This window comes from Castor canadensis, chromosome 9, assembly GCF_047511655.1.
Source record: "Castor canadensis chromosome 9, mCasCan1.hap1v2, whole genome shotgun sequence".
NCBI lineage: Eukaryota > Metazoa > Chordata > Mammalia > Rodentia > Castoridae > Castor > Castor canadensis.
Genome location: NC_133394.1, coordinates 820,440 through 841,371, shown reverse-complemented (window position 1 = coordinate 841,371; position 20,932 = coordinate 820,440). Strand labels below are relative to the sequence as shown.

At 48.1% G+C, this 20,932-nt stretch overlaps 1 protein-coding gene across 5 annotated transcripts in view; it reads right to left on the bottom strand.

The window, feature by feature from the left end:
* Window positions 1–8,926, bottom strand: part of Jade1 (jade family PHD finger 1) — a 50,618-nt gene extending 41,692 nt beyond the window's left edge. For 2 of the 5 annotated variants that reach the window (XM_074041154.1, XM_074041156.1), the window contains exon 1: window positions 8,625–8,926. The gene's annotated coding sequence lies outside the window, so the exon portion shown is untranslated. Of the gene's footprint in view, window positions 1–2; window positions 7,062–7,510; window positions 7,568–8,624 lie in introns of those variants that run through there. The other 3 variants (XM_074041152.1, XM_074041159.1, XM_074041155.1) reach the window with 3 other exon arrangements.
* Window positions 8,927–20,932: the final 12,006 nt, after the last annotated feature.

The window sequence follows — 20,932 nt, the reverse complement described above, 5'->3', positions numbered from 1 at the left end:
ACCTGCCAACCACTACTCAGGCCATAAGACAGTCTATTAAACTTTTCCACGCTCTTGCAACTGTGGACCCAGTCAAGTCAAGTGGTACACACTTGTGACCCCAACACCCAGGAGGCTGAGGCCCGAGGGTCTTGAGTCCCTCAGCTAAATATAGAGATCCTGTCCAAAAAAAAAGGAGAAAGAAAAACAGAGTCAGGAGCTGGCAGGCAGAGAGGCTCAAATGGTAGGCAGGACCTCTTCTGCCTATCAAATGTGAGGCAGGCCCTGAGTTCAAACCCCAGTACCACCAAAAAAACCAAGCAAACAAACAACCCCAAACCCAGCAACTGAGCAAGAGCAGTGCTATGGTTTGAATATGAAATGTCCCCACAGACTCCCCAAGAGCATGCGCCCGTGGTGAGTGCTTGGTGCGGTGCCATTCTGGAGGTGGTGGAAACTCTAGGATGTGGGGTTTACAAATAGGTCACTGAGGGTGTGTTCTTGGGGGCTCTATCTAGTCCTGTCTGCCATGAGGTGAACAGCCTTCTGTTCTACATGCTCCCCCTGCCATGATGTTCTGCCCAAGTACAGGGGCCACGCGACCATGGACTGATTCTCTAAAACCAGGAGCCAAAGTAAATTCTTCCTCCTTTAACAGGTTACAAGGAGGAAAGTAACTGATACAAGTGGCATGAGAAACTGTTCCAATCACTGGCACCTCGATGTGTTTTGCTTTCATTCCCTTGACTTGGGAGTAAATGAATCCACACCCCAACTACAAAGGCCACACTGGCCTCTAATCTTGAACTTTTACCCCTACTTGCATCTGCTCAGAATTCCTGTTAGCTCCACGTGCTCAAATATACCTAAGAGAGAAACTAAAAAGTGAAGCATAGGCCCATGTGCATAAAAAGAGAAAAGCTGACAAACATATACACCAACCACTTAGGTATTAATTCATGGAATATGGGAGAACAAAGGCTCGAGCAGCTCTCTACGAGGACCAGGCTCCAACACCACTCTCGATGAACTTTAATATGGACGTGGTTATCATGATCCTTACCTACACTTTTAGTGGTAAAGACCTAAAATCTGAAACCGTTCTTCCCTGCTCATCACTCCACAGAAGACCCAGGGAGCGCACCATGACCCAAAACGAAGCACCAGCCAGGAGTACCAACAGTGAGCCCAAACACTCCATGCTTCTGGAACTGGAAGGCCTCCTTGATTAGCTCATAACAAGCTTCAAAACAAATGTTTTTAAAAGATGTAAGAACAGCCAGTCAGTAAGTCACTTAAAAGATAACGTAACAACAGAAAAAACTAACTCAGACGAGATAACTAGGGTTGACGCTACCTCTGAGAATAAACAAGAAGACACCAGTGGCTCACAACTGTCATCCCGGCTCCTTGGGAAGCTGGGATTGGGAGGCTTGAGGTTCAAGGCCAGCCTGGGCAAATAAATAGTTCTTGAGACCCCAGCTCCAGAATAACCAGAGCAAGATAGACTGACTCAAGCAGGAGAGCACAAATCAACAGGCTTCAACATCCTCTCCACTCACAAAGTAATACTAGTTTGGAAAAAATAAAAAGGCTCCCATCCAGAGATGGCTAGCAAACCTAGCAGGCATGGCAAAAGATTCAGTAGGTCATTTTCCCAAAGCCCAGAAATGACTTGATCGTCCTTGCCAGCCGATCAGAGACAGAAAGGCTGTAAATACTATTCCTCTTTGCAAACTCTTGACAACTTACCTAAAGTAAGATGAATCTCTTCAGATTATGATGCTTTATTTTCTAAACCATTCACTGAAATCAGAAGTCTGTGTTCCACTCTGCCTTGGGGGAATTCTCTAAATTTTAATTTATATAGCATCTGCAACACACACACACACAAAGCCTCAAGTCAGACTAAGAGTTAATTAAAGAATGGCATTTTAGTTGGGTGCCAGTGGCTCACGTCTGTAATCCTAGCTACTCAGGAGGCAGAGATGGGGAGGGTTGCAATTCAAAGCCACCACTAGCAAATAGTTCCCAAGACCGTATCTTGAAAATACTAACACACAAAAAAGGACTGGTGGGGTGGTGCAAGTAGTAGAAGCACCTGCCTAGCAAGTGTGAAAGGCCCAGAGTTCAAATCCCAGCACCTCCCCCAGAAAAAAAAAAAAATGACATTTTAGAAAAAAACAAATGAACCCAGGCAAGGGTAAAGGTGGGAAAGGATTCTAAACCCATTATTCTACCTTAAGCCAATAAATGCACATGTCTACAGAGTGATTTTAAGATTTTTAAATGATCAAACCAGATGTTCTTGTACAGGATATACAAAGCAGCTTCTGCAGAAACCAGACTCAAACAGCTAATGACAATTACACTGTGCACAGACTGAAATGCAGCTGTTTTTGAGGAACTTGTTCCTTGATTATAGCCGGTTGCCAGAAACTATCAGTTACCACTAACAATATTAAGTCACCAAAAATGTTTTAAGTGCTTTTTCAAAAACAGAGCAAGGGAGACTTCCAATGTTGTAAACTGGAAGTCCTTGATAACACACTTAGCAAAAACTGCACTGACAACCATCTGAACTGCATACAACAACAAACACTTCATGGCAACTGTCAAGAGTCTTGTTATTATGGTCATGGAAACACAAGGCGGTCTGAAAACCTAGCAGGAAGGTCTGCAAGGTATTCACTGAGGCCAAAGTTGAAAGGCGCCTTACAACATGGATTGTGTCTACAGGAAACCTCCCTAAAAGAAACATGTAAATCCTAATTCCAGTGCTCGAGAAGACTTCAGAGATGAACTAATTTCCTCTTTTGAAAGATAAGCACGCTGAGTTCTGAAGAGGGTCTGCAGCGCATAGGGCAAAACCAACAGCAGAACCAGAGCCTCCTTCCAAAGTGGGCGGGCTCCCTGTGTCCCCGGTGCCTGGACGTAGGCTCCAGTCTCCTGATGTCTACTGGAATTTAGAGACAGATTATCTGAAGATCTGAAGATTAAGGCTCCAGTGTGTCACCAGGGAGCAGACAGGTAAAATGGAATCAATGAACAACAGGGTGTTAGCTTGTCCTGTCAAGTATGCAAAAGATAGCACAGGACGACCTGTTGGTCCTTCCTGTGCACTGACTACCAGGGCAGCACACACATCTCCCTCATGGTAGCCAGCTACACGACTATCCCTCAAACAGGACTCCTTAGCCTGCCCCATTGCTGGCCATGAGTAGCAACCTAGGCCTTCACCAGGTACACAGAGTCCCATATCATAAATCCTACCTAGAAACTGGATGGAGAAGAACCACAGTCCTATGAGCTCTTAACTCTACTTTACGGAATGAAGCACTGGCCAATGGAGCTGCACACTGAGGCTGACTAAAATCTTTATTTAAAAACAAAAAAACAAAACACAGCCTTCAGACTAGCCAACTCCCTTCACACTTACCAAGCTTCTAACTTCAAGCTGTTTTTTCAGGTTCTACAAGAAAGGGAACAATCAGGTGACCAGGTGACCACTGTCTTGCTATAAATCAGGGCTCAACCGCCTGTTTTTGTATAGCACATTAAGATTGGTTTCATGCTGAGCACCAGTGGCTTGTGCCTATAATCCTAGCTACTTGTGAGGCTGAGGTTGGGAGGATGGAGGTTCCAGGTCAGCCCAGCAACAAATAAGCAGAGCACAATGGACAGGAGGCATGGTCAAGTGAGAGAGCGCCTGCCTTGCAGGTGTGAAGCCCAGAGTTCAAACCCCACTCCCCTCAAGAGACAAGAATAGTTTTCACATATTTTCAATAGTATGGGGAGTCAGACATATGACAAGTACACTAAAAATGCCCATCAATAAAGTTTTATTGGAACACAGGCTTCCTAATTTATCTTATGTCCATGACTGTAACCCTTTCAAATGCAGAGTGACTACCTGCCCCTTTCCAGAAGCTTACTGATCCTTTCTACAAATCAATAGACTGGAGCGTGATGTTTACAATCAGCACTGCATGCAGTAGATCCTTGGAATCCCAAGTTCATGTTTCCCAGGAGCCCACCATGGAGGAAACACCTCATATAACCAGGATGCAGAGTTCAGGGCTGTGCTGCTTACCCTTCACTCATTTTCCCATGATGCCACCTAACTTCTGCTAAAGACAGGTCACCTTTGAAAATTCTCAAATTGTTACTTGATCACTTCAATTAAGCACATTAAACACTGATCTTGCTTTTGGCACCATTTTTTTTTTTTTTATTTTAAGGGGCAGTACTGGAGTTTGAACTCAGGGCTTCTCGCTTGCTAGGCAGGAGCTCTACCACTTGAACCATGCCCCCAGCACTCTACTTGCCTTTTTGGGAGGCAGATTTTCACACAATGAAGGGCAGGAAATATACAGCAGATCACAGGACTTAAACTCAACTGACAATGTGGGACTGAGAGCATCTCCACAACCACTGAGCTGCAGAACGTGCTCAGAAGTTTAAAAATTTTGGTTTTTTGTCTTTGGATTTTTTTTTTTTTTTGATCAGGTTGGTCAAGAGCACATGTAATAAATCTGGTAATACAGTGGGCTTATTGTGCATTGGATTAAAGGGGAGTCAATTACCAGGTCCTGGGCAAGTCCCTTAAAGCTTACAAAGTCAAACATTAGACACATTCAATCCTTACAAAATCCTTAACTAAGAAGAGAAAGCAACTCAGAGGCCACATGTAGAAGCCAGTGAATCTTCCTCAAGGAAACCCAAAACCAGGGCCCATCCTTGACATTGGGGCACACTCAGTAATAAAGCCGCTAACCAACTGCTTATCTCATTTCATTTCCATGCTAATCACAGAAATAAGCTAAAACAGAAAAATACTGTTCCAGACGGCAATTTAGAAACATATGGTTAACAGCGGCAGTAAAAGGATCAGAGAGAAATCATAAAAAAAGTCCCCAGGGTTTAAACGCTGAACTGGAATCCAAAGAAATGGGTAGGGAATCCAGCGAATCCCTGACACGAGGTGGAAATTTCAGTGCTGCATCTTGAGGGTTTATAGGCACCAGTGTGCAGCCTCCACACTGGGGCACCATCGCTACACTGCCATCACTGAGGCGGGTAAAGAGCACAGAGTGATCACAGAAACTTTACATTTGGTTTAGTGTTCTTTGTGATAAACAAAAGCCAGGCAGTTGGTTCAACAGCAAGCAATTTGCTAATCTTGCTTTTTTTTTTTTTTTTTTTGAGATAGCATCTCACTATGAAGCCAGAGACTGATCTCAAACTCAGGACTGTCCCTGCGCTCAGTCTCCTGAGTGTTCCGATTTCAGCTGTGCACCATCAGATGTTATCTTTGCTATTTCTTGCTCCTTACCCTGGATTAAGAAGAAGAAAGGCCCAAATGATAATTTAGTTTGAACCCTCATGACAGAAATCTTCACTTAAAATAACTACTTAGAAACTGTCTTATACTTTCAAGTTAATACAATTTCCTGGAAATAATCCCGGCTGCTCCAGAGGCAGAGATCAAGGGGACAGCAGTTCCAGGACAGGCTCAAAAAAAGTTAGTAAGATTCAACAAAAAAGCTGAGTGTGGCAGCGCCCATCTATCATCCAGTTAGCTGTGAAGTATAAGTAGGAACCTGGTCCCGTGCCCGCCTGGGGAAAATACTCAAACCCTACCTGAAAAGTAACTAATGCAAAAAGAGCTGGGGATGTGGCTCAAGTGGCACAGCGTACAAGACACCACCCTATTCAAACCCCACCACCAAAAAAAAAAAAAAAGAAAGAATTTCCTGTGAGGGAGATACTAAATAACCAGTGGTTTTTCTAAAATCATTGCCAGTTTTTAGTGCTTTTCAACAGAACAAACTTGGGTTGAATTATCTTGCGTCCAAAAGTTAACAGGAGTAGGGATGGAGCTCAGTGGTAGAGTGTATGCTTAGCATGTGCAAGGCTCTGGGTTCAATCCCCAGCACCCAAAGTTTCAAAATGAACTTACTTCAATTGTGCTCAATCACTTCATCATGCCTGGATTCTCCTTGTAAAAGCAGAAGATAAATCTAGCCTGACTTGAGAGTAACCAAAATCTGACCTTGGGGTTATGAGTTAGAAGTTTGATCTTAGGGCTCAGTGCTAAAGTGTCTGCCCACGACCGACACACGAGGGCCTGGCTTCCATCCCCTTTGAAGGTGTGAGTGCACATCAAGTCCCACTGGTCTAGAGCTACCCCAGGGTTGAAAATGAAACACACAGCCCCTTCCTGTGATTGAGCGTCCCATTTCAAGTCAGCGTTCTTTATTTCTGCTACTTTGAATGAAGGACCATTCAAGCCCTGGTCTGGAAGACACCACAACCCGCCCAGGGTCCAGCATCCATCTCTTCCACTCAACCCTGCTGAACTTCAGTGTCACCCCAACCTGCCGGATCAAAAGGCCCTCCAGAGCCACTCTTGCATTTACTAAGAAGGCAACAACTCCCTCATCAAAGGCAACTGCCGTCAAGTCGTACACCCTCTTGACCACATGAGTACACTAGAGAAATGACAAGATTCTGCATTAGATGTCGCTTGAGATGACATTCTACAACGAGAAAAAGAACACAGTAATTATTCATCAGTACCCATGGGGTGCCCACCCCTAAAACCCAGGAGCTCTTCTGTTGGCACCGCCCTCCAAGTGCCAGGCTTCCTCCTCAAGCCCGGGCTAAGCCACAGTTGGTTTCTACAACACAGCATTCCCTTAAACTCCGAGAGTTTTGTTTTTGTCAGTCTGGTCTTATCATTTTTCCTTATATTCCCTGGAAACCAACTCTTACAACCCTGCTAAGGCAGAAAACCTGTCAAGTGATTGGAAAGCCACTAATAAGACCAAGGGTTTTTTGCTTTTAAATGAACATACACCTAACTTTATCAAGATTAAATCCGGTGCCACCACCGTCCTCTTAGTAGGAAGCAGCCTGGGATCCTAGGACTCATCAGGTTCAAGCTGTGCTGCATGCTGGGGCAGCTGGCAGCACGGGGATGAAAGGCGATGCGGGAACCTAACTCTTTAAGTAGCCGAAAGCCACAGGAGCTGCGGGCACGGAATGCAAGCGCAGGTCCGGTGCCCGCAGGAACGGGGGACGCAGGAACAACAGCCCAGTGAGAAGCTGACCTCAAGGTGACAGTAGGGACCGGGTCTCTGGCGGCAAGTGTGGCCGAGCCCCCTCTCCGGCAGGTCCGTGAATGTGGACCGGCGAGGGCCGAGGGGCCGCTCCGAACCGAGTCCGCCCCTCAGGCGGGCTTCCGGGAGGCTACGCCGTTCCCGCCCCCGCGAGGCCCGAGCCGCCGGTTCCGGAGCCCAGGCTGGTCCGCCCTCCGAACGGCCCGGCGGCGGCGCCAACGCTCCGCGCCGCCTTCAAATCGCCCGCTTTTTGTCCGCCCGCCGCGCTCCCGAGGCGGCGGAAACCGCGGCGGCGGCGGGAAGTAACTCCGGCGCCTCCGCCGGAACCGACCCGGCGCGGCGACACCTCGCGGGCGTCCCCGCCGCCGCGCCCCGCAAGCCCCGCGCCCCCCACGGGCCCCGGGCACCTCGGCCGGCCGGGCGCGGCCCGCTCCCGCCGCAGACAGTTCTGGAAACTGTGTCCCCTCTGCCACAGGAAACCATCGGCGGGAGGCGGCGCGGAACCAACAAACAAACGCCCGCGGCAGCCGCCGGAACCGGCGCGGGGACGGGGCCGGGGCCGGGCGCTCCCGAGCGGGGCGGGGCGGGGCGCGGCGGCCGCCCCCGCGCGCGGGCTTTGTGCGGAGCTCCCGCGGCTCAGGCGTGGCGGGCCGGGCGTCCCCCGCCCGGGCCCGGACCGTTAGCTGGCGCCGCCGCGGCAGGCGGCTCCTTTGAAAAGTTGGCCCCGCGGCCACCCCGCACCTGCCCACGTGGGCGGCGGATGCACGGCCCGGCGCCCTCGGCCCCGTTACCCGTGCGCGGGGCGCGGCGGCCCGCGGAACTTGAGGCTCCCCCGCGTCGGGGGCCGTGCACCTGCCTCCCGCCGCCGCGCTCCGCCACTTTGAGCACCGCGGCGTCCGCGGCCCCGCCTCCTGCCCGATGGCGGGCGGGGGAGGCGGCGCTGGGAGGATCGGATTTCCCCAGCGAACGGGCCCGTTCCGACGGGGCTCGGAGCCCCGGGCGGCCTTCCACGTTCCATCCTCCCCGCGCCCGCCCGGCCCGCGCGCGCGCAGGCACGAGCCACGTGCGCCGCGCGGGACTGCAACTTGCGGCCGGGGAGCCCGCGGCGCGCGGGGGCCCCGAGGACCCGACCCCCGCCCCCGCCCCCGCCGAGGCTGCGGTGCGCACCCCGCCGCGAGAGCGAGCCGACCCGGCGCCGCGGGGCAACTCCCCGGCCCGCGGGGGGCGGGCTCTGCACTTGGAAGCGGTCTCGCCCCGGCTCCGTCGGAGCCCCGAGCCCCCACGCCGGCGGAGCCGCCCCCCGCCCGGTGCCCTTGAATGGACGCAGAGCACTCGGGACGCGGCGGCGCCCGCACACCTCGTCCGCGGAGCGCGCGGCGCCGCCTAACGCACCTGGGCTCCGGCGCCCAACGCGTTCGGTTCCCGACCCAGCTGGAAAAAGCACGTTCTTGGCAAATTGAAAAGCAGCCTCTCTGCCCGAAGCACCCCCGCCCCGCTAGGAGAAATGAGGATAAAACTTACGGAGCCAGCAGAGACCGGTCCTCAGGACCCAGCAATCATGCCGTCGCCGTCCTCCGGCCGCCGGCGGAGCCCAAGTTCCTGGTGGGATAGGGGCGCCCGCCGCCGCCCGGCTACACGGCGCGAGCCCAGGCTTTTGGCGCCATGTTAATGACGTACTCTGCTATTTCCACCAGCCAGCGACCTTCGGCATCCAGTTACGCCGACAACTCCCGGGCGAAGCAACAAAACCATCAAATATGGCTGAGCCTCCCGGCTCGCCCTGCCGCCGCCGCCGCCGCCGCCGGGGCCCAGCCGCGCACCGCGGGCACGCGCCGCGCGCCCCCGCAGGCTCTCCCCCTGCCCCCCATACACACACACACACACACACACACACACACACGCAGGGCTCGGCCGAGCGCGGGCTCGCGCCTCTCGAGTCGGTTCGGCTCGGCTCGGCTCGGCTCGGGCCCCGCGGCGGCGCGCACGCGCCCCGAGCTCGGGCGGCCTGGGCTGGCGGAGGAGGCCAAGCGCGCTCAAGCTGTGCTGGTCGCGGCCGCCGCACGGGGGCGCACGTCCTGCCCTCCCGCCCGCGCGGAGGACGGCGCGGGGCGGGGCCGCGCATCGCTCCGCTCGCTCCCGCTCCTCCCCCTGCGCCGCGGGGCGGACGCGCGGGCTTTTCAATCGCACGGCGTTCCGCGCGGGTCCGCGTCCGACGCCTGCACCCCGGCTCCCGCAGATCAGCCTTAAACGACGGCCTCACCGCGTGCGAGCTGCGTGAAAGCTTGCATTTGTAGCTGAACCGCAAATCGTTCTCTTCTAGAACGCGGGTCGGGGAGTTGCGAGGTCGAGGGATTGTGAACGTGCAGCATCGGAGCCCATCTTTACCTAGATTTGTGGTGACGCGGTCGACCCTACGCGGGCAGCAGTCGGTTAAAGGACAGTGACTGTCTGCAGGGAGCTGCCATCTTTGCCTGGACCTCGCCCTCCAGATAGGACTAAGCTAAGGCTGTGTGAAGTGGCCAGGTTCGCTTTGGGCCTGTACGGAGGGGACACGCTAAGGAAACAGGGTGGGCAAATTCAGCCTCAAAAGGAAGTAAGAACAGTGGTCACCAGCTACAAAAGCGGACGCTGAACCCTTATGTTTATGCGTCCGAATCCTTGAAGTAAACCAGTCACCCACCGCCCGTCCGCGACATCCAGAACACGACACTCCGACAAGTCCAAAACGAACAATGGAGATTTTCAGTTACTGTCCAGGAAGTAGTCAACCAGTGGAAATCCCAAGTGCATGTCCTCTTTCTTGCTGTCTGGTTTCCGTAATAAAGACCATAAAACTCCCAGCAGGTGCCACGTAGATGCTCACCTAGTTCCGTTCAACAGACCTCCCATGTGGCCCCTGCTAGCCAGCATCATAACTCAGCAGGTACTCGTGTTGCCCAGCCGTTGCTGTTTTCATTTGCGTCAGCCCGCGCACACCCTGTGGAGGAGACAAAGTGCAAAGGCTTCCTGGGTTGGAGCTGGTGCAAGCTGTGCAGCTGTGAGTTACAGTACCTTTCTGCTTCTCAGTTGCCTTTTGGGCAATAGAATGGAAGGAGGCTAGCAGTTGGGCCCTAATCTGAAGGGTTGCTGAGGGGTGACATAACCCCACTGAGGGCCTTGACAGGAAGAGGTCGTTCACTCCCCCCTCATCCGTGTTCCCATATCTTTCTGGTCTCTCCACGGACAGTTACGGGTTTTCTAAACACCAGCCAACTTTCACTATTCTCCTTTGTTTCCCTGAAGCCTTTTATTTATTATTTATTTGTTTATTTATTTATGTATTTTTGGTGGTGCTGGAGTGTGAACTCAGGGCCCCAGCAGGTTGCTAGGCAGGAGCTCTACCATTTGAGCCACACCCCCAGGGGAGTTTTTGTATGGTTGGGTTTTTGTTGGTTGGCCTGTTGGCCCTGGAGTTTGAACTCAGGGCTTGGCACTGGAGCCACACCTCCAGCCCTCAATGACTCTCTTTTAAATTATTTTTGACTCATATCTGCCTCTCAATGCTTGTCCTTGTTTTTTCTAACTGTTCCCACCTGAGACATCAGACACCAAAGTCAGTATGTATTGAATACACGGATGACAAAATTAAAGAGGCAAATAGCACAGGAACCCCTCACACTGACACTGATCAGGACTGAGGGTCTGGGAATGTCCTCTCAGTTGCATTCAGGCCACTGATCATATATGCTATGAACAATCTGCACCAGAAACCAGGAGGACCCCATGCTCGAAGTAGACCCTGGACACACTCTGGGTTTTAGGTTCTCCACTGAGGTCATGGGAAAGATAACATCTGAAGTCCCTTTTCTCTTTAACTTTCAACAGCTTGATTGTTCTTAGCAAACTTAGGAAAGTGAAGGTTATTTGAAGAACTGAATGCAATTTGAATCATAAGGAATATTGCGAAAACATTTTGCCATTCGTGATCAGCAGTTGGCATTTCTTAAAATAACAGGTGTCTTTTGCCATCAGACCACAAAGGAAACCTTCACACAACCTGTTTCTAAAATGGAAAAGACAGTGACATGGTTTGCCTTGCGGCAACACAGATAACACAGCCCAGAATAAGCACGAAACTGGCAATTAGGAAAGCCAGTTTGATTCCCCTCTGTCACTTGCTCTGCCAGCTCATTCAGGATCTCCTAGTGTCTGGAATGTTCTGTTAATTCACACTGGATTATCATAGATGGAAAGATATTCATGAAAACAGCTACAAAGTAGTGAGTGTGTTGGAAATACCGAGTCTGCTGATCTGATCAGTTTTCACGGTGATAATTACAATTCCATGCAGACCTTCCCTTCTACTGCAGTCATGATGCAGTTTAATTATTTTCTTCTCTACTAATGGATTTTTTACAGAATAAAAATTTGAATATCTATATTTGTATTCTGATTTTGAAATCATACACAATTAAGTGAATGTTTACTTAGTCTTTTCATTTTATCTGCTACTCTGTAGGTAAAGAATTACAAATCCTTGACTCAGCTGGGCACCGGTGGCTCACGCCTGTAATCCTAACTACTCAGGAGAGGATCAGGAGGATCACAGTTCGAAGCCAGCCCCAGGCAAATAGTTCAAGAGACCCTATTTCAAACAAACCCTTCCCAAAAATGGGGTGGTGGAGTGGCTCAAGGTGTAGACCTTGAGTTCAAACCCCAGAACCACAAAAAATAAAATTAAAATAAATAAATAAAAGCCAGAGCAAGCCAATGGCTCACACCTATAATCCTAACTACTCAGGAGGCAGAGATCTGGTGGATTGCGGTTCCAAACCAGCCCCAGGCAACTAGCTCAAGAGACCCTGTCTCAAAAAAAGCCTTCACAAAAAATAGGGCTGGTGGAGTGGCTCAAAGTGAAGATCCTGAGTTCAAGCCCAACGACCACAAAAAAAAAAAAAAAAAGAACCATTGACACAATCATTTGGTTTTAGGGAGGCTGAGGGTATAGCACAGTGGTACAGCTTACACCTAGCATGCATGAGGCCCTGGGTTCAATTCCCAGCACTGCCAAAAGAAAGCATCGTTCATATGGGAGATGAAGAAAAGGGTTACATATGCCGAAACCCTCTGTTATCTCATTCCCTTGAGGAGATGAACAAAAAGCACTTACTGGCAAACACCATCTCCAGTTTGTGTATATTACAACACACAACACAGAATTTGTTATTGCACAAAACCAGTCCTGGATAAAATGGGCTGTGTTCTATAGGTTCTTTGTATGTACTTTTTTTTTTTTTGAACTTTGGATCTGTACCCCAAATAAACCTTGTTATAAAAAGGCTTTAGGTTATAGAGTCTCTTTTAAAGAATAATTTTAGTAGGAGCAGTGTTAGTTCAAAGAGGGTTAATCAATGAACAAATCTGAACAAGGAAAGTGGAGAGGCCTACTTAGCACTGTCTGAGCCCTGTGAGGAGAGCCAGAGGAGACGGGGTGGGCCACTGGGCTACAGTGCCCTGTCTGCCTAGGTGATGAGGTCGCCATCCTGAGATCCTTAGAGACTTCAGACTCAAAGAAGAATTGTGAGGCCAGTGCCAAGGGTGCTTTCTTGCGGGATCAGAAAACCACATTCTTTCTTTTCTATTTCTGAGATTCTTCCTTTTCTTCTTGTCTTCTTTTCCCTATTTTTTTTATTTTGCTTGTTTTATTTTTGTTGTTTTTCATACTTCTAATGGAAGTCAAGAGGTCAATGAGATACGAGTCTGAAATGGGAAGAAAGAAGATAATTTCATTCAGCCAGATGGAACTATCCCAGGCTGAGGAGGTCCAAAACAAGAAACGTTCTTCCCTAGTATAAAAGGAAGACATGGTGACAGGAAGAGCTTTGAAACCTGAGAAGCATGAGGGGATTAAACAAATTTAATCGTAGACACAGTTATTACAACCATCACCGTATTTGGAGTCTTTTTCTATGCATTTTTAATAAAGTTGAAATGATGGCAAACATTACACTTCACAATGTTCCTTTTCACTTACATCTTTCTCTTTCTTTCATTTCAGTATACTGTTTTTATTTTTTTTTATGTGATGTTTGTTAACTTCAGGTCTTTGGCAACTTCACACTCCCTGTACCATGGAAATTTCTGTTGCTTTTGGATGAGAAAGGATTTTGTAAGAAAAGGTTTGTCCTAAAGGATTATTTCAAAAATAAAAGGGATAAGGACAAACCATCAAAGGGTTCAGAATGTTGTATGAAGTCTTAAAAATGTGTGATGGATGGAATTTTAAAAAGTATATGTGAGCAAGTAAGTTGACTATAATCCAACAGTTATCTAAAGGATTTCCTAAAGCCAAAATATAATAAATTGCTATAAGGTTAACAAGTAATTCTCGGTCTTAAATATTCTGCTCTTAATAACTGCTAAAAACTGGTTTACAGGGAAAGTTTTATTTTTTCGAGATAGTGGTTGCTTGTATTTTGCTAAGTTTTGGGTTTGACGATTTAGAAAACAGTAACTAAATCAGCTTACTTAAGTATCTGTCTTTTCAGTGATTTTAATACATTTAACACGCTAAAAATGTGTGGGCTGTATGTCTAAACTTCATTTAAATGCTATACAAAAGCTTATAGGGTTAGTTAAAGTTATGTAAGTTTAATACAAAGTGACCAACTCTCAGCAATAAAAAGACAAGTCTATTTGGGGGCACTAACACTGTCTCCTAAGCTCATAAGAGGTCTAAAACTTTGCTAAATCTTCCTCTAAAGGTAAAAATATAAATTACCATAAACATGACATCTGTGTAGCTATGACGCTGTTACTGCCTTTAAAGGTTAAATGTATTTAATTTCTCTAAGGATTAGCTTTCTAAAATTAAAAACAGTGCCATTTAATTAAGGACTGGGCATTGGTCACTCAAAGTATATTTAATAAAAAACTTGTAATTTAAAATTCATTTACTCTAAAGGCAAAATTAAAAGGAAGACTTATTCTATTAGTAAGATGTATATTGTGTCATTTTTAATGCTAAAATAGGAGTTTTAAATATATACTTAAGAGATAAGGAGAGCTTCATGGTACTAATTAATGCTACACATCATAAAATCCTAAAATATTACATGCAATAAAAATTTTTTCAGCGATTGCTAAACATGTTTAAACATTCTAACAATAACTGTTCTCTAAGTTTTTGTCATCTACAGTTTGAATCCTTCTCTAAGGTGTTTACAACCAAACTCCCAGAAAACGTCTCTAGCAAGCATCTATCTCTCAAACGTTCTCTTTTTAAGTATTTACCATCATTACTTTTGTTTTGTATTTTCCTTGTAAAACTTTTAACTGTTCTCCTGTTGATATTTTGCAAAAGTAGAACATAAATAGCATGTTTTTAAAAATGCCCCCATATTACCTAGAGAACAAAAAAATTAAGTTTACTTAAAAATAAGTTCCTTAATACTACTCAGCCATGAAGAAGAATGAAATCTTATCATTTGCAAGTAAATGGATGGAATTGGAGAACATCATCCTGAGTGAGGTTAGCCTGGCCCAAAAGACCAAAAATCATGTGTTCTCCCTCATATGCGGACATTAGATCAAGGTCAAACACAGCAATGGGATTGGACTTTGATCACAAGATAAAAGCGAGAGCACACAAGGGAGGGGTGAGGATAGGTAAGACACCTAAAAAACTAGCTAGCATTTGTTGCCCTTAATGCAGAGAAACTAAAGCAGATACCTTAAAAGCAACTGAGGCCAATAGGAGAAGGGGACCAGGAACTAGAGAAAAGGTGAGATCAAAAAGAATTAACCTAGAAGGTAACACCCATGCAGGAAATCAATGTGAGTCAATGCCCTGTATAGCTATCCTTATCTCAACCAGCAAAACCCCTTGTTCCTTCCTATTATTGCTTATACTCTCTCTACAACAAAATTAGAGATAAGGGCAAAATAGTTTCTGCCGGGTATTGAGGGGCGGGGAGAGGAAGGGAGTGGGGGAGGCGTGGATAAGGGAGGGGGCTGGGGAAAGGGGGAGAAATGACCCAAACATTGTAGGCACATATGAATAAAAGAGAAATAAAAAAATAGGTTCCTTAAAAGCCCAGCTTAAGGGCCACTTCTAAACCTGTCAGTTTACTTAAATTGGCGACAAAAAAGGGCTTTATTGGCACAGACTCTCAACCTATCTGATGCTTGTCCCTGAACGTGGAATTACAGATCACATCAGACAATCGGGAGACACCATCAATGAGTTAAAGCCAGACCAGAGTGACTGGTCAATGGGTATCTTCAGGAGGAAACTGTTAAGAATCGGGGAAAAGTCGTCAGGAGAAGGACATGCTGGGCATGGTGGTGCGTGCCTGTAATCCCGGTGATCGGGAGGCTAAAACGGGTGGGTGGAGAATAATCATGTCTAGGAAAGGAAGTTTTAAAGCATCCTATTGTGATTGGGGTTAGTGACCCCTCCCTGGCAGCCATCTCAGCCACCCAGGCCTATTATCTTTGACCATGTGTATTTCTTCAGCTCTCCAGTACAAAATGAGGAGTTGGGGACCACCATTTTGAGTCTTTGCTCCCGTTTCCTGAATGAGGGCCCGGAGATATTTCTTCTCCCCTGCGCGCCCCCCCACCCCCGTGCCCTTCCCCCTCCCCCGTCTATACTTTATCCTGTTATACTAAAATAAATCCTTGCTAAAATAAAAATCCTTGCTCCACCTTGTGAGACTCCTTGTTGTAAGACACCTTGAAATGCTTTTCATGATTGTGGATCTCAAGGACCTGTGATTTTGAGTGGAAACTGCGAAGCTGTGGGAGCCCCTCTCCAGTGACAGAACTACCTGTGAAGTCGAGGGTGGCGAGAGTGCCTGTAATTCCAGCACTAGGAGGCTGAGGAGGGGAATCTGAGTTGGAGCCCATCCACGGGAAAGAGAGGGAGAGAGAGAAAACACACACCACTTGTGTAGGTCTCACTGCTACCTGCCATACTATTTTCTGAACTGTGCTCTCTAATTTTCACTCATCGGCCAAGTATTTATTGAGCAACTGTTATGCTCTAGGCACTGGAGACAGGTGACAAGTAAAAATGAGGCCAGGGCCTGGAGCTCAGTGCTCAGCCTCCTTGTGGAGTGGAGGAGGCTGGGCTGTGGAGGAGGACAGCAGACATCCCAGTCTGTAGCCAGACACAGCTCTTGCAGCTGGTCTGGTCAGCCTGGCTACCGGGAAGGGGTGCCGAGGGACTGCCTCCAGGGCTTGGGGTCCCTGGGGTATTTCAGGAGGGGACTGCAGGAACAGATGCAGTAGCGCAACAGGGTCCTGGCCTCCAAACCCTCTACCCTCAGTCCCTTGGTCCATGCCTCTAGTCCTCCATCAGTCCCCCTGGGCCCCTCTGCCCTTACCCTGATCCCACCAGGAACCCCTGAGCCCCTCCACCAACACTCTGACCCCCCCTCAGGCCCCTCTGCCCTCACTCCTGGGCCTACCAGTCCCCGCTGGGCCTCTCCATCTTCATCCCTGGATCCACCAGGCCCCCCGAACCATCTGCACACTCCAGGCCCCTCTGGCCCCTCTGCAGCTTCTTCCCCTTTTCCTCCAGCACCACTTCAGTGGCCTATTACAACTGCCCCCAAATCCTGAGCAATTGAAGCCCTATTGCCTTTTCTTTGGGGAGAGGAGCTGGGGACAGAGGGGATGGGAGGGATGGCCTCCCATGGGTTTAGTTTGATGTTAATGAAGCAGAGAGGGGAAAAGGGCTTGAAAACTCACTTGTTTGCAGGTCTGCTTGCTGGCCTGAGGCTTGATGGCTTTAGAGCAAGTGACTCCCTTCCTGTCATTGAGCCCTGAGCTCCCGGGGCCTAAAGTAGTGACCAATGCAGTAACCCCTGCCCTTCTGTGCTAGCATCCTCAGAGAAAGAAGGTGTGAGAGTGGAATTTGGGAACTTCAGTTTGGGTGGCACAACACCCACCTGGAGGAAGCCAGAAAGCTCATGGGACCAGAAGGAGCGGGTGCTAGAGGATCAGCTGTGCTGCAAATACTGGGTAGAGAGTCATCAGCTTAGAGATGAACTCGGGCCAGTGGTATGTGTGGTCATTCAGAAGGTCTATAAGTCAGATGAAAACAGAACCTGGGCCAAGAACTAAGGAAATGGTTTTAAGGGAAGCTGCAAAGCTCCGATGGTTTCCTTGAAGAAGTCCTGGAATACTTCAACTGTATTAGTCTTCTTCTGGCCTCAATCCTGACCTCGGAGCACCTTTGGAGAAAATGCCAGTTCTGGTCTGTGTTCTTGTGCCCACCTCTGCGATGCACTGAAATCACTCTCCCCAGGATCCATTTCAAAACTTCTTGGCGCCATCTTGCCACCTAACCTGAGCACATCACAGAGGGAGCCTGATGTTGGGAAGACAGCCTTCCACCCTTCAGGCCCGCCTACCCTTTCTGACTTTCTGGGCACCATGGGCTCAGATGCCCCTCCCAGGTCCCAGCCTGGCCCACCTCTCTGGTCTCTCACTCAAGATAAGCCGTCTTGCAGGTGTAGACCCCTTTCGAACACGGTTAGTTACACTCCTGCTTCCCTCAAAGTTCTCCTCCTTCTCCCTCCTTATTCCAGCCGCGTTTTCTGAAAGAATCTGACTTATACCAAAGAAACTGCATTTCCCGAGCTCACTATAGACTCTGCCTTTGCTGAACCCCAGAGCAATTTCTCACCCTTGCACCTGACACTGTTGTCCATCCACTCCCTGTTTCTTGACATATTCTCCCCTGGCTCCACAACAACACCGTTCTTCGTTCTCTCCAACCTCTCAGGCCTCTGCTTATTCTCTACAGACTCCTCTTTCCCTTGGGTTAAAGCAGTGTCCCACACAAGTGGCTTTTTAAGGGTGTAAGAAGAGGTTTTGGGGAATTGAACGGAAGGAGTGATTTTGATGGGCTGAGCTATTTTCCAAGGTTCATGAACCATGTTTAGAATGGACACAAAAAGAAAGAACATCTGGTTAAAGATTATTAGGCTAGTCAATCAGCTGGGTGGGTAACCCTAGCTTCCCAGAAGGGGTTCTCAGTCTTCCTAAAGTCTGTCAGAAAGCTGTTCACACGCTTTATCAGGCATGCTAATCGCTTCCCAGAAGGAGCTGTAAATTAGATCACACAGAAACTTCTGTCCCAGACCAAGTTTGAGTCAGTTTTCTTTCTCCCCCTCAGCCTCTTAAACGTTACTTTCCTTCAAGCTCTGTCCTCAGCTGTCTTCCTGGTGTGTGTCCTTAGTGCCATCTCCTGTGATCACCCAAGACACACCTTGAGTCTCGTTTCACCCCGACCTTCGACTCTGATTCTCAACAGCTTCCTGGACACCCCATCGAACCTTACCCGGGCATCTCAACCTCAGTGTGCCACACACACCACGTCCAATTACCTTCCCTCCTACAGTGTGTCTCCTTATCTCAGCCCTGTCCCTCGCAGCTGCCAACATGGGAGCTAGAATGTCATCCATGACTCCTGCTTCCTGACACCACCTCCCATGAGGTCACTGCTGCATCTCCTCCATCCGTCCCTACCTATAGCTACTGTCACCACTTGTGGCCTGGTCCACTACCTGGCTGGTCTCCCTGCCTCCACTTCATCTCCCTCTATTCATTCCCTACTCAGTACCAGGGTGATCCTTCTGGAGCAAAAATCATGCTGTGTGATCTGGTCATAAATGATCAAGCTGTTCCCTCTCTCTCCCCCCTCTCCTCTCTCTCTCTCTATCTCTCCCTTCCTCCCTCCCTCCCCCCCCACCCCGTCCTCCTCTCTCTCTCCCCCTGCCTCTCTTTTTCAACAGGTTCTTCTTAAGTAACCCAGGCTGGCCTCAAACTCACGGTCCTCCTACCTCTGCCTCCTAAGAGCTGGAATTACAGACATGCACCAGCTTTCCCACTTACTCTTAAGCCCAAAGTCATCAACACAGCTCATAAGGACCTTATTTTTCCATTCCTACTTAATTTTGCTAGTCCTCCTTCCTCATGTCCCTGCCCCAGGCCTTGTTACCTTTCTTCAGTCTGGCCCTGAGAACCATTGAAAATGCTGAGCCTAAGTTTGGCTTCATTCTTCCCTGTCTACACTGGTTCTCGCTCCACTCTGACTCACTCAAGTTCTAAGGAAAACCCTAGTCCTCCTCTCAAGCCCTCACTCCTCTCTGTGCTCCCGTGACACGCGGCACTATTTCTGTTCTCTGAAAGGCAAGACACACGCCTTTGTCATTTTGGGGTGCCAGCCTCTAGAATATTGGTGATTCAAGGATTTCGTCAGTTGCGTTCTCATTGTGTTCCTCAGGCACTTGATAAAGGTGATAGTGGAGGGATGACTGGCATATATATTCGTGTAATTACACAGTCTCTAAAACGCTGTTAAAAATGAGTTGCACTCCTGCATATCTATTGGAAAGAACCAATGTCTGTACACAACAGATATAACTGTACAGCTACTTTCACAATTGCCAAGTTAGAGTCAGCCCAGGTACCCATCAGTGTTTGAGTGGAGAGATAAAATGTGATCGATATGTACACACAATGAAATATTATTCAGCCATGAAGAAGCACAAAAGTCCCATAATTTGCAGGAAAATGGATGGAACTGGAGATCATCATGTTGAGTGAAATAAGCCAGACTCAGAATGACAGTGTCACATGCTTGCTCTCACGTGAAGAACCAAGATTAAGAGAAGAAAAAGTCATGGAAGCAGAAGGGGAGCTATTTGGAAAGAGGAAGAGGACAAGAGGGAGGAGGGACAGAGAAGATTGGAGGGAAGGAGGAATGTGATCAGAGTATATTATCCATGTGTATGAAAATGTCACAATGAAATCCGTTATTTTGTACAATTATTACACATGAAAAAAGAAAAGTCAAAATAAAGAAACTGTCGCCTGGTGAAACTGAAACACTGCTGTGAAAATAATACTTTTTTGAATGGTCACTGATGGCGCCATCTTTCTGTTTGGAATTTTGACTTAAATCATAAAAGTGCACACATAAAGAAGCAAATGGTTGTAGTACAAGGACAAAATGATTATAGCCAGGCATGAACCTGGCCTAGGCTACATAGCAAGGTCCTGTCAAAAAATGGGTTAGAGCTTTCTTGTTTTCTTATACTAAAAGTAATAAATGCTGTCTTAGACAAGTCATTACTAAAATGAAAATCACCGAAAAAGCTATCACCACTAAAACTCTGGCTGGTGCTTTTGGGGTCTCTTGCACGTTGTGTGGGTGTCTGCCTGAGTGCACGTTCTCTTCTCCCCATACATATATTGCTCAAGCAAGTGGGATGGTATTCCAATTCTGTTTTGTGACAAGTTTTTAATATATCCCCATAGCTGGCCCTTGAAATAATTTCTACATGTTTTGCTGTTAGAGAGTGCTTCAGCAATTATCCTTACAGCTATGTAAGCTGTGAGTCCATGAAACTAGAGCTTCACTGATGACAGAATTGTACTGGCAGTCTGATATTCCCCACATAGGACTTGCCATGAGTCCTGATTTTTTATTATTATACATTTAGTTTTCTAAATCCTTAGTTTTACAAATAAAAAACATTCCACGTGTACGAAAATAGGACAGTGAGACCCCTTCGTATAACAAATATATGCTAATAAAAATGAAAAAAAGAAATATTCCAATCAGGTTTTTTTCATTCAATTATTTCCATTCTTGCAACAGAGTCTGAAAATGGCAAGATACATGGTTGGGCGTTCAGGCCTCCTTTCTGGCAGTGCTTGGTTTCACAGGCGGTCAGGGCCCCACGCGTGCCGAGGTGTCCACCCCTGAGCTGCATCCCTGGCTCTGTGGACTCACTTTGCCCAACCGTTTTCTACAACCACGCTGAAGTCAG